Here is a 12,751-nt window from a genome sequence, read left to right on the forward strand (position 1 = left end):
TGTCCATGGTCAAGTCCACCCCTCGATCTCGAGCCCATCTATATGTTGCATCTCTCCCCTGATGGCCTGAGGTATCGTGGGCCCACCGAGCCATAAATAGCTCACCCCTACGTTGCCAGTCCAGGTCCACCTGAGACACTTCAATCTTGGCGGCCTGATCTGCCTGCTGATTGTTTTGATGTTCTTCAGTGGCCCGACTCTTGGGTACATGAGCATCTACATGACGTACTTTTACCACTAGCTTCTCTATCCGAACAGCGATATCTTGCCACAGTGCGGCAGCCCAAATGGGTTTACCTCTGCGTTGCCAGTTGCCCTTCTTCCATTGCTGTAGCCACCCCCATAGGGCATTTGCCACCATCCATGAGTCAGTATAGAGATAGAGCACTGGCCACTTTTCTCTTTCAGCAATATCTAATGCTAGCTGGATGGCTTTCACCTCCGCAAACTGACTCGATTCACCTTCTCCTTCAGCAGTTTCTGCAACTAGTCGTGTAGGACTCCATACAGCAGCCTTCCACCTCCGATGTTTTCCCACGATGCGACAGGACCCATCAGTGAACAGGGCATATTGCCTCTCATTTTCTGGCAGTTTATTATACAGCGGGGCCTCTTCAGCCCGTGTCACCTCCTCCTCTGGCAACATTCCAAAGTCTTTGTCTTCTGGCCAGTCCGTGATCACTTCTAAAATTCCTGGGCGACTGGGGTTTCCTATGCGAGCCCGTTGTGTGATCAGTGCAATCCACTTACTCCACGTGGCATCAGTCGCGTGATGTGTAGAGGAAACTTTCCCTTTGAACATCCAGCCCAGCACTGGCAGTCGGGGTGCTAAGAAGAGCTGTGTTTCAGTACCAACCACTTCTGAAGCGGCTCGAACTCCTTCATATGCTGCCAATATCTCTTTTTCAGTTGGAGTATAGCGAGCCTCGGATCCTCGATATCCCCGACTCCAAAACCCCAGGGGTCGGCCTCGGGTCTCTCCAGGTGCTTTCTGCCAAAGGCTCCAGGTAGGGCCATTCTCCCCAGCTGCAGTGTAGAGCACATTTTTAACATCTGGTCCTGTCCGGACTGGCCCAAGAGCTACTGCATGAACAATCTCCCGCTTAATTTGTTCAAAGGCTTGTCGTTGCTCAGGCCCCCATTTAAAATCGTTCTTCTTCCGGGTAACTTGGTAGAGAGGACTTACAATTTGACTGTAATTTGGAATATGCATTCTCCAAAAGCCCACAACACCTAAGAAAGCCTGTGTTTCCTTTTTATTAGTCGGTGAGGACATAGCTGCTATTTTGTTGATCACGTCCGCAGGGATCTGACGACGCCCATCTTGCCATTTTACTCCTAAGAACTGGATTTCCTGCGCAGGTCCCTTGACCTTACTTTCTTTTATGGCAAAGCCAGCCTTCAAAAGGATTTGGATTATTTTCTTCCCTTTCTCAAAAACTTCTTCTGCCGTGCTGCCCCATATGATGATGTCATCAATATATTGCAGGTGCTCTGGAGCTTCACCTTTTTCTAGTGCAGTCTGGATCAGTCCATGGCAAATAGTGGGGCTGTGTTTCCACCCCTGGGGCAGTCGATTCCAGGTGTACTGGACACCCCTCCAAGTGAAAGCAAACTGTGGCCTGCACTCCGCTGCCAAAGGAATGGAGAAAAATGCATTAGCAATGTCAATTGTGGCATACCACTTAGCTGTCTTTGATTCCAGTTCATATTGAAGCTCTAACATATCTGGCACAGCAGCGCTCAGCGGTGGCGTGACTTCATTCAGCCCACGATAATCTACTGTTAGTCTCCAATCCCCATTAGATTTCCGCACGGGCCATATGGGACTATTAAAGGGTGAGTGAGTCTTGCTGATCACTCCTTGGCTCTCCAACTGGCAAATCAGCTTATGGATGGGGATCAGGGAGTCTCGGTTGGTGCGATATTGCCGCCGGTGCACCGTCGTGGTAGCAATTGGCACCTGTTGTTCTTCAACCTTCAGCAACCCCACAACCGAAGGGTCCTGGGAGAGACCAGGCAGGGTAGACAGCTGTTCAATCTCCTCCGTCTCCAATGCAGCTATACCAAAGGCCCAACGGTACCCTTTTGGGTCCTTGAAATACCCCCTTCTGAGATAATCTATACCAAGGATGCACGGGGCCTCTGGGCCAGTTGCAATGGGGTGTTTATGCCACTCATTCCCGGTTAGACTCATTTCGGCTTCCAATACGGTTAGCTCTTGGGATCCCCCTGTCACACCAGAGATACAGATGGGTTCTGCCCCTTTATAACTTGATGGCATTAGGGTACATTGTGCACCAGTGTCTACTAGAGCCTTATATTCCTGTGGGTCTGACGTGCCAGGCCATCGAATCCACACTGTCCAGTAGACTCGGTTGTCCCTCTCCTCCACCTGGCTGGAGGCAGGGCCCCTCTAATCCTGGTTAGAATATCTGTTACCCACTTTTTGCACATGTGAATCAGAAGTCCCTTCAAGAGGATCAGAAATGAGATCGGCCCATCTACTGCACCCGGGGGACTGCTCACGGGAAACTGGAGCAGCAGTTTTCCAAGAAGAATCTTCTTTTCTGGTTGCTTTTTCTCGCAACTCCCGTACCCGTGAATCCAAGACTGAGGTAGGTTTTCCATCCCACTTCCTCATGTCCTCTCCATGGTCACGCAGGTAAAACCACAGGTTAGCCCGTCGTGTGTACTTTCTCTCTCCTCTCTCTTGGGCAGAGGAACGCTTACTCCCAATAACTGCAATGCGGGCCTGTACAGGTGAGGAGGAGGACATATCTACTTTGAATTGCTGGAACTCTCGGGACAATTCCTCTACAGCTGAGACACAGGCCCGTAGGGAGGAAGAGAGACTTCCTTCATATTGCCGGAGTTGGACAGCCAATTCATCCACCGTTTGTCCATAGCCTTCTTTCCAGGACATTACTGCCAATGAGTTGGCATAGGTTGGTGGTGCACTTCGTAGAAACTTCCGCCACATCGGTTGTGTGCATTGGACTTCATCTGGATCTGTGGGTGACTGCGCATTTTCTGGATCATTATAAATCACCTCCAGCACGGCTAATTCCCTCAGGTACTGGATACCTCTCTCCATGGTGGTCCACTTGCCTTGGTGACATGTAACTTCATCCCTGAAAGGGTATCTTTCCTTTACACCTAACAGAAGTCGCCTCCAGAGGCTGAGGACTTGTGTTTTTCTCCCAATCGCCTTGTCGATACCCCCTTCTCTAGACAGAGATCCCAACTGCTTGGCTTCCTTACCCTCTAATTCCACACTACTAGCCCCATTATCCCAGCATCGGAGCAGCCAGGTAACAATGTGCTCACCTGGGTGGCGGCTAAAATCTTTTCGCATGTCACGCAACTCACTCAGGGATAGAGATCGGGTAATTATTTCAGGTTCTGCCTCTTCCTCCTGTTCTCGCGATGACCCTGGTTCATCTTCATCTCTCACTGAGCGAACTGATTTCTTTGTGTGTTTCTTTTTCTGTACAGGGGCGACTGATACTGGCACAGGTTGGTTCTCTGGTTTAGTGGCAGTATCTGTCACCGGGGTAGGGGCAGCCATGCTACCTGTTGTCGTGGTAGGGGCGGCCACGGTGCACGTTGTCGGGGTTGGGGCGGCCACAGTGCATGTTGTCGGGGTTGGGGCAGCCACGGTGCATGTTGTCTTGTTTTCCATCTTTTCCCCCTTTTCCCCCTGGGGGTGCTGCATAGTATCAAGCAGGGTTTGGTAGATACCGGCCAGGGCCCAGCACAGTGTAGTGAGTTGTGTGTCTCTGGGATAGCCACAGCATTTTCCTTTCAAAAATTCTATCACTTCATGAGGGTTCTGCAGTTGTTTGGGAGTGAACTTCCAAGTCACTGGAGGTGAGAAGTTCTCTAGATACCTGCCCACATCCTCCCACACGCCGTGCCACCCATGAATATCCAGCTTTGGGACAGATCTCTGGGTGGTACTCTTAAAGAGCCTCTTTGTAGCCCTAGACAAGACCTGAAACATAGTCAGGAGGCATAGCACTAACAGCACACAGGCTTGCGCATCCCAAGGATATTCAAAATTCTCAAAAACTGTTGTAATTAGTTGGAAAGAGAAAAGGGAGGGGAACGGATGGGGGGAAGTATCCCCCCCTGACTTCCCCATGGGTTGGGTGTAATTACCAATAAAATCCGACAGAAGGTGCCCAAAGTCTGGAAATGATATCACTGCCTCATACAGATAACAGCTTAACCTCATGACCAGTGATGTAATCATTTCACAAGTCGACATTGCCCAGTACAGCAAAATGATAATCCCAATCACTCTCCCAGAGATGAGATACGCAACTACAGGCAATACATAAAGCATATAAGAACTTACAAAACGCCACCATGTAAACAGCTGAATCAACATTGTGACTAACATCTATTTATCTAGTATAAGAAATGCGTATGACAAATTTGTTTCAACACGCTCTGGCCAGATCTGTCGTTATCTCAACCCTTCGGGCCCCACGTTGGGCGCCAAAAAGGACTGTCGTGGTTTCAGCCCAGCCGGTAACAAAGGACCACGCGGCCGCTCGCTCACTCCTCCCGCCCCCCTCCGGTGGGATGGGGGGAAGACGGAGGAGAGGAAAAAAAAACCAAACCTGGAACCTCGAGGGTTGAGATAAAGGCAGTTTACTGGAACAACACAAAGAAATTGCAACAACAACAACGGTACTAATGAAAAAGTATACAAAAAGAGTGATGCACAGTGCAACTGCTCACCACCCGGGACCCGACGCTCTGCCACTTCCCCCACCGAAAAGAAGAGCCCACCCCCCGGCCCGCTCCCCCTTTATATACTGAGCATGATGTCACATGGTATGGAATAGCTCCTTGGCCAGTTCAGGTCAGCTGCCCCGGCTATGCCCCCCACCTCCCAGGTTCCTGTAAAAATTAACTCTATCCCAGCTGAACCCAGGACAAATGGTAATAATCCCAATTTAGTTTCAATTTTCGTAGGGTACTGTTTCAACCTTACCAGTGCCGATTCTGGCTTTCAGTCTATTCTTACAGGATCAACTATTTTCGACCTTCCAGGTACTTCTCCAGCCCAAAGGGAATTACTGCCTCTTCCACTTCTGTAGGTATTTCTCCACTCACTGGTTTATCTTCCTGTAACAAAAATACTGATGCTTGGATATATTTAGATTCTGGTATCAATACTTCTACTTCCCCCTCCTTAAATTTTATCTCTGCTTCAAGTTTTTCTAACAAATCTCAGCCTATCAATGGTTTAGGTGCACCTGGTAAATAAAAAATTGGTGTGTAACCCATTGTTTCCCAATTTTGAACTTCAAAGGTTTAAAAAATGGCCTCTGCTCTGAGATTCCTGTCGCACCAATAATTCTTACTGAGTCGGTCCCTAATTCATGTTGCATTGTATTTAAAAATGAATATGTTGTCCCTGCATCTATCAAACACTCCACCTCCTCATTCCCCAGCTTAATTATAACCAGAGGCGCTGCTGGGGAAGAGTCCTCCGGTCCCCTTCAATCCTCATCCTCTATTGCTAGCACAGGTGCCCCCGCTCCTTTTGATTCCAGCAAGGAAAGGCATTCATTTTTCTAATGACCCTCCCTCTTACAATATGCACACTGATTCTGTCCCGCAGTCGGGTTTGGTACTGCTCATCCTCTGCCTCTTCCTCTAAAAGCACCTCTTGATCTTCCCCTTACTCCCCTCCGAGACACTTGCATACTCTTGAGCGCAGCCATTAATCTCACATTCCCTCTTTCCTTCTGTTGATCCCTATTCCTATACACTATCCAAGCAATGTCCAACATCTTTCTGATATCTCTAGCCTCTGCTCCTTACAATTTTTGTAACTTCTTCCGAATATCATCAGACGATTGCCCAACAAAGTTGCCTACTGACTTTTTCCTTCTTCTGATTCAATATCTAGAGTACTATATTTCCGAGCCGCCTCCTTTAGTTTATTAAAAAAAAAAATCAGTCGGCGACTCTTTCCTATCCTGCTTAATCTCATACAATTTAGACCAGTTTATAGCTTTCGGCATTGCATTTTATATTCCAAACAACACCCACTTCTGATATCATGCTAACATCCATCTATCCCTAGGATCATTAGGATCCCACCCAGGATCGGCGGAAGGGAAATTATTCTCTACTTGTCCTTGCAACATCCCTGAAGCTAACTGTGCCTGAATTTGAGTTCTCGTAGCCCTACGAACCACGTCTTTTTCCATGCCATCAAACAACTCCTGTAAAATAGCTTCAACATCCTGCCAATCTGGATTTTGCGTTTTAGCCATCATTTCAAAGGCATTTGCTACCTTTTCTGGATCATCCCGATAATTTCCTGCAGCAGCTTTCCAATTATTCAAACCTGAAATTGAAAATGGAACTTTCACCACAACTGGTCCATCATTCCCAACAGCCTGCCTACTCCGAGTCCGTTCAGCTACCAGAGTGTGACCAAAAGCTTCACCAGTACTTTCATCACTCTCATCCTCAGATTCCTTCTTATAAAGCTCAAATTCCCACCTCAGGGCTCTCAGTCAAGGTGCTACCAGCATTTCTAAATCCTCCTCAACTTCCTCCTGAGTTAGAGGAAGACAGAAATTAAATTTAAAAAGTAACAGGGTACAAGGTGGCATGGAAAAAAATGAAAAACGGGGAGAAGCAGCTGGTTAGAGAAAGACATATTAAAAATTTAAAAGGCAATGGGGTACTGGGCAGAGTTGGCAGAAGAATAACAAGTTTTGAGGAGCCATACACATAGGTGGGCAGGCAGAGACGGAGGAAGGGAGGCAGGGAGACATCTGAAGAAGGGTGGGCCATGACACAGAGGAGAGGACGTGCAACTCACCACAGCTCCTGGTGCCGGCAGCAGACCTTCACCACCCCAACGCCTCTCTCTGCCTCTGCCCCTTCCTTCTCCCCAGTGCCAGCTGCCCGACCCTCACCCACTCGGCAGCACGGATGCTGCTCATCCACAAGGCTTCATTGATACATGGTGGCTCACATGTGTAGCCAACAGAGGTTGGGGACAGCTCAAAGGGATCCTTCCTTGCCACAGCGACTGGCCATTCCTTGCTGGAGGCACCTGCCAGCCAGACCCCCTTGGATTCCCTCCTCAGCCAGTTCCCCTCCATCAGCTCCCTCAGGCAGGCTTGCCCAGGCAGCCCCCTTTAGAGCTGGAGCCTTCACACAGCAGGACCAGCCCCATCCTCAGCCTCACTGGCCACAGCTGGAGCTGTCCCAGCCCCAGCTGGAGCCCATCGCGAACAGGGGCTATTGCCAAAGCTCTACAGCACATCACCCCCTCCCCTGCACCTACCCACATCCAGGGACACAGAGGAGGCAGGAAAAATTTATTAATTAACGCACACAAGAAATCGTGGCAGTGAGTTGGCTACAAGGCTCAGTGCCCAAAGGCAGCAGGACAGGGGGATAAAAGGGAGGAGAAAAACAGGAGGAAGGACAGAGGGGCATAGAGGTGCGAGACAGGGAGCCAGAAAATGGGATGCTGGGAACAAGAGAGGGACAAGGAGCAGGAAAAGGGTGTAGAGAGAGAAGAGCAGAGAGACTGAACAAAACAACAAGGATGGGGAGATAGAGGAATAAATAACAGGAAGCAGGGGAGAGAAGGGGAAGGGACTGGCAGGACAACAAGACAGAGACAGGACAAGGGACAGGGAAACATTCTCAAGTGATAGGAAAGAAGAAACAGCAAGAACTAGAAAATAGAAAAAGGGAGCCAGGTAGACGTAGAAAAATTTCAAAAAGCAACAGCATACAAGAAACGTAGGCAAGAACTAACAAACAGGCACAGGGAGATAGAAAGAGGGAGATATAGAAAGAAAATGTAAGAAGTGACAGGGTACAGGACAGATAGGGAAGAGTTAAGAACTAGAGACAGGGAGATCGATAGAGGGAGACATAGAAAGAAAATTTTGAAAGCAACAGGATACAAGAATCAAAAAGTAGGTACACAGAGCTGCATAGAGGGAGACATAAGGAAATTTGAAAAGCATCAGGGTACAAGAAACACAGGCAAGAAATTAAAATGAGGTCAGGGAGACAGAGAGAGGGAAAGGTGGCAAGAAAATTTAAAAAGCAGCTGCATTTAAGAAACATGCAAGAATTTAAATAGGGATGGAGAGGTAGAAAGAAAGTTTCAAAAGCGATGGCATACAAGAAACATAGGCAGGATTTAAAAAATAGGGACAGGGAGCCTGACAGAAGGAAACTGTGGTGGGTTGACCTTGCTGGCTGACAGGTACCCACCAAGCCACTCTATCATTCCCCCTCCTCAACAAGACCGGAGTGTAGAGAATACAAAAGAAAAGCTTGTGGGTCAACATAAGGTCAAAGAGATCACTCACCAGTTACTGTCACAGGCAAAACAGACTTGACCTGGGGAAATTAATTTATTGTCAGTCAAAATCAGAGTACGATAATGAGAAATATGAACAAATCTGAAAAACATCTTCCCCCCACCCCTCTCTTTTTTCCCTGGGCTCATCTTCACTCCTGACTTCTCTACCTCCTCCTGCCGAGCAGCACAGGGGGAGAGGGGGGTTGCAGTCAGTTCATTACAAGTTGCCTCTGCTGCTCCTTCCTCCTTCACGCTCTTCTTCTGTTCCAGTGTGTGTCACTCCCATAGGGCCGCAGGTCCTGCCAGAAAACCTGCTCCAGTGTGGGCTCCTCTCCATAGCGTCACAGCCTCCTTCAGGTGCATCCACCTGCTCCGGCGTGGGGTCCTCCCTGGGCTGCAGGTGGAGATCTGCTCCACTGTGGACCTCCCTGGGCTGCAGGGGGACAGCCTGCCTCACCATGGTCTTCCCCACGGGCTTCAGCACCTCCTCCCCTCCTTCTTCACTGACCTGGGGGTCTGCAGGGCTGTTTCACACTCACATTTTCTCTACCGCAGCTTCTGCACAGCATTTTTTTAGCCATTGTTAAATATCAGAGAGGTGCTACCAGCGTTGCTGGTTGGCTCAGCTTTGAGCAGTAGCAGATCTGTCTTGGAGCTGGAACTGGCTGTGCCCAACATGGGGGCAAGTCCTGGTGTCTTCTCACAGGACCCACACCTGCAGCCCCTGCCCACTCCCCCACCCCAGCTAGCAAAACCTTGCCACACAAACCCACTACAACAGCGATCGGCTATAGGGCAGAGAGGGGCGATTGAAAAATAGGGAAAGGGAGACACAGAGGGAGAGAGGCAGGGGCAGGGGGGAAATAGTAATGGGCTACAGGACAGAGAGGAGGAACTAATAAAAAGGGAGAAGGTACCAGAGAGAGAGATGGAGAAAAACAAAGATTAATGATGGGCCACAGGGCAGAAGGACGAATTAAAAAAGGGGACAGTGAGTTGGGACAGAGAGACTGAGAAATACCAAAAACATTGATGATCTAAAGGAGAGAGAGGGAAAATAAAGAACAGGGACAGGAAGCCAGACAGAGAGAGAATGATAAAGACAAAAATGGGCTATGGGACAGTGAGAGAAGTTAAAACACAGGGACAGGGACTTGGAATAAAAGAATCTAAGAAAGTAAAAGTATATCTAGAATACAGGGCAGAGAGAGAGGAATTTAAAAATAGAGACACAGCGCCAGACAGGTGAGAGCGGTGGGAATTGTGAAGGGCTAAAGGACAGACAGGGAGGAATTAACAAGATTGGGATAGGAAGACAGACAGATAGATGGAGAAAGACAAATTAGTGATGGGCTGCAGGGCAGAGACAGAGGATGAATAAAAAGAGCGATGGGACAGGACAGAAGTGCAGAGAGAAAAATAAAACAGAGAGGCAGAACAACAGAGAAAGAGGGCGATTTTAAGAACAAGAGAGGGAGAGGTGCAGGAAGCAAAAAAAAACCTGACAGCAGTGAGAGAAAGAGAGAGTGGGGGCAGGGAGGGACTGGGATGCAGAAAAGGGGTGACACAGCCCCAGGAGTCCAGGACTCACTGTACCTCCCGCTTTTGGAGCTGCTGGGAGAATTTGACAGTTCGGACACATCTGTCTGTCTCTCCCTCTCCCTTCCTGCTCTGTAGCTCTGGTCACTTGACTGTCATCCACCTAAGAGAATAGGTTGGTGTCTTAGAGCTCTTACCATATGAGGCTTCCTAGAAACACAGACTCACATGTGCACAAACTACATGGCTGTACTGTGCTTTTGGTTACGCATACAGACCCTGCCGTGCATGTCGGTGATTGAATCTGCTGAGGATTACACTAAGAGGGATCCTTCCTCACCTGGAGAGGCAGGCTGTCTCCTGTCTGCAGCTGCTGGCTGGACCCCCTTTATTTTATTCTTCAGCAGCTTTACCTTTCTCTAGCCTCTCCAGCTTCAGCCACAGCAGCTCCCATCCACAACCAGTAAGCGCTCCGCCTGTCCCTTTTTGCTCCCATGCCAGGAGGAGTGCGAGGCCAGGCAGAGACAGCCCATGCAAGCCTGAGGCGGGCGCAGCCAGCAGCATCCCCATGGGAGGAACGGACAACCGCATCCTCAGTGCGGCCTCTGGAAGAGGGAAAGAAGAAGCAGCGACTGTTATTATCACAGATCACCCCTGGCCGGAGCCCCTCCTTCCACAGGGGCTCCCGCAGACCCCGCTCTTTCCCCACACTGCTGCTAATGGTACCCATGTTCAGGGAGACTCAAGACCACCGGAGGGACAGCTCGCTGCCCTCATGACAGGGCTTGGGGGCTGCCTGGGGCTACAGGACAGGCTTCAGGGTGGGGGGGAGGGGGCTGGAACTGGGGGCAGCCACACAGGGCGAGCGAGGCCAGGGGAGGCTCCGGCGGGGCTCTGGCAAGTGGGGAAGGTGCCCAGTGGCCACTCCATGGGGCTGCGATGGCCTGGCTCGCCTCCAGTGGACCGGGAGCCTGCCGCACCGGCCACTTTGCAGCTTCCCGTCCCGCCAACCCCAGGTGGGCAGTGGGCAGGAGGCACCGCCTGCCCAGGCCGGAGGGGATCGCTCACCTCACCGGTGGTCCTGGTGATACAGGGAAATAACTATTTGCCTTTTGACCACTTAAATATTGTTTAATAATTCTGTTGGCCTTGTTTGTTCTTTCGAAGCTCGCTTGCCAGGGCCAGGCACCTGTGGTGTCTGTCAAGGGTTAAGCTTATCAGGGACTGGTATTCGTCAAGGACTGACAGGCCAAACAAAGGGAGTGATAAGGGGAACTGCAATGCTAGTCTTACCACAGAACTTGTTAGGACTTGTTAAAAACTGCTGAAATCACCAAGTAAGAAGAGAGCATGCATGAATGACTAAAGTTCACTAGAGGACAAAAGAAGAGGAAGATAAGACCCCTGAAGAAGTAAACGACCACCAGAGACAGATCTGAGCCTGCTCAAGATGACATAAACATTTTAGAACTGCTGACACAAGCTTTTGAACTAACCCCGCCCCAACTTATACATATGTATATTTTGTATAGTGTAACCCTATGAATATGTATACTTTGGTGTAAGAAATATCTGGCTGCTTGCTGAGACGGTGTGCAAGCTTTGAGTGGAAATCCCCTTGCACCCGGCGCCGAAATAAACACACCTGCTTTATAACTCACTCTCCGAGTTGTAAAGTTTGATCCGCGCGGCACCGGCGCCCACCCGCTGTCCGCCCTGGGCGCCGCCATACTGCTTCCGCGGCGTGCGCATGCGCGGCCGCCGAGCTGCAGTACCGAACTTTGGTCAATAGGCGGCAGCAGGGAGCGCTTGCTAGAACGCGCCGCCGCGCATGCGCAGTTTCAGTGCTGCGTTGCCTAATTTTGGTCAATAGGAGGCAACAGCGAGCGAGCTGCAAAACGCGCCGCTGCGCATGCGCGGCTCCCCACCTGCAGTACCTCGTTTTGGTCGATAAGAGACAGCAGCGAGCGCTTGGCAGAACGCGCCGCTGCGCATGCGCGGCTCCCGCGGTGTGGTACCGATTTTTGGTCATTAGGTGGCAGGAGCGAGGGTGCGGCAACACTCGCTACTGCGCATGCGCAGGTTCACGCCTGCAGTACCTAATTTTGGTCAACGGGGGCAACAGCGAGTGCGCTGTAAATGCGCCAGTGCGCATGCGCCGTTTGTGAGCTGCAATACGGCGTCTTGGTCAATAGGTGACAGCAGCGAGGTAGCTATAAAAAGGGGTCACCGCTCATGCGCCGTTTCCAGGCCGCAGTACCGCATTTTAGTCAATAGGAGGCAGCAGCGAGTGTGCTGCAAAATGCGCCACTGCGCATGCGCGATTTCAAGAGCTAAGTGCCCAGTCTTGGTTAATAGCTGGCAGCAGCGAGAGCGGTGTAAAACGCGCCACTGCGCATGCGCGGCTCCGAGCTGCAGTGCTGAATCTTGGCCGGTAGGTGGCAGCAGCGAGCGCTGGGTCAAAAGGCGCCACTGCGCATGCGCTGTTCCAAGGCGGCAGTACCGCATTTTGGTCAATGGGCGGCAGCAGCGAGGGCGCTGCCAAGCGCGCCGCCGCGCATGCGCAGCTCCCGGTCGGCAGTACGGCGCCTCGGCCGCCGGGCAGCAGCATCCTCTTAACGATCGTGTTTGAGCATCAGCGGGAGGAGAGGTGACGGACATCTCAGCCCGGTTTAGACCAGCCAAACGCAGTAACTACTTACTGGGGGTACAGGGCTTACATTTCCCTGCCCTTTTCCCACCCGCAGCCCGGACCGTAATCTTCATCGCCTCCGTTCCAAAAAGCATCCAAGGGGCTGGAGCGTTCACAGCAGTCAAGTGCAAAGAACAGACAATTCCAGG

At 50.6% G+C, this 12,751-nt stretch overlaps 1 long non-coding RNA gene across 1 annotated transcript; it reads right to left on the reverse strand.

Moving 5' to 3' along the window:
- Positions 1–8,839: 8,839 nt before the first annotated feature.
- On the reverse strand, positions 8,840–11,666 carry LOC138683743 (uncharacterized). The gene is made up of 3 exons (XR_011323173.1): positions 11,556–11,666; positions 10,251–10,515; positions 8,840–10,073 (listed from the first exon to the last, which is right to left on the reverse strand). It is a non-coding gene; the product is annotated as an uncharacterized lncRNA (long non-coding RNA).
- Between the last annotated feature and the right edge of the window lie 1,085 nt (positions 11,667–12,751).

This window comes from Haliaeetus albicilla, chromosome Z, assembly GCF_947461875.1.
Source record: "Haliaeetus albicilla chromosome Z, bHalAlb1.1, whole genome shotgun sequence".
NCBI classification, from domain to species: domain Eukaryota; kingdom Metazoa; phylum Chordata; class Aves; order Accipitriformes; family Accipitridae; genus Haliaeetus; species Haliaeetus albicilla.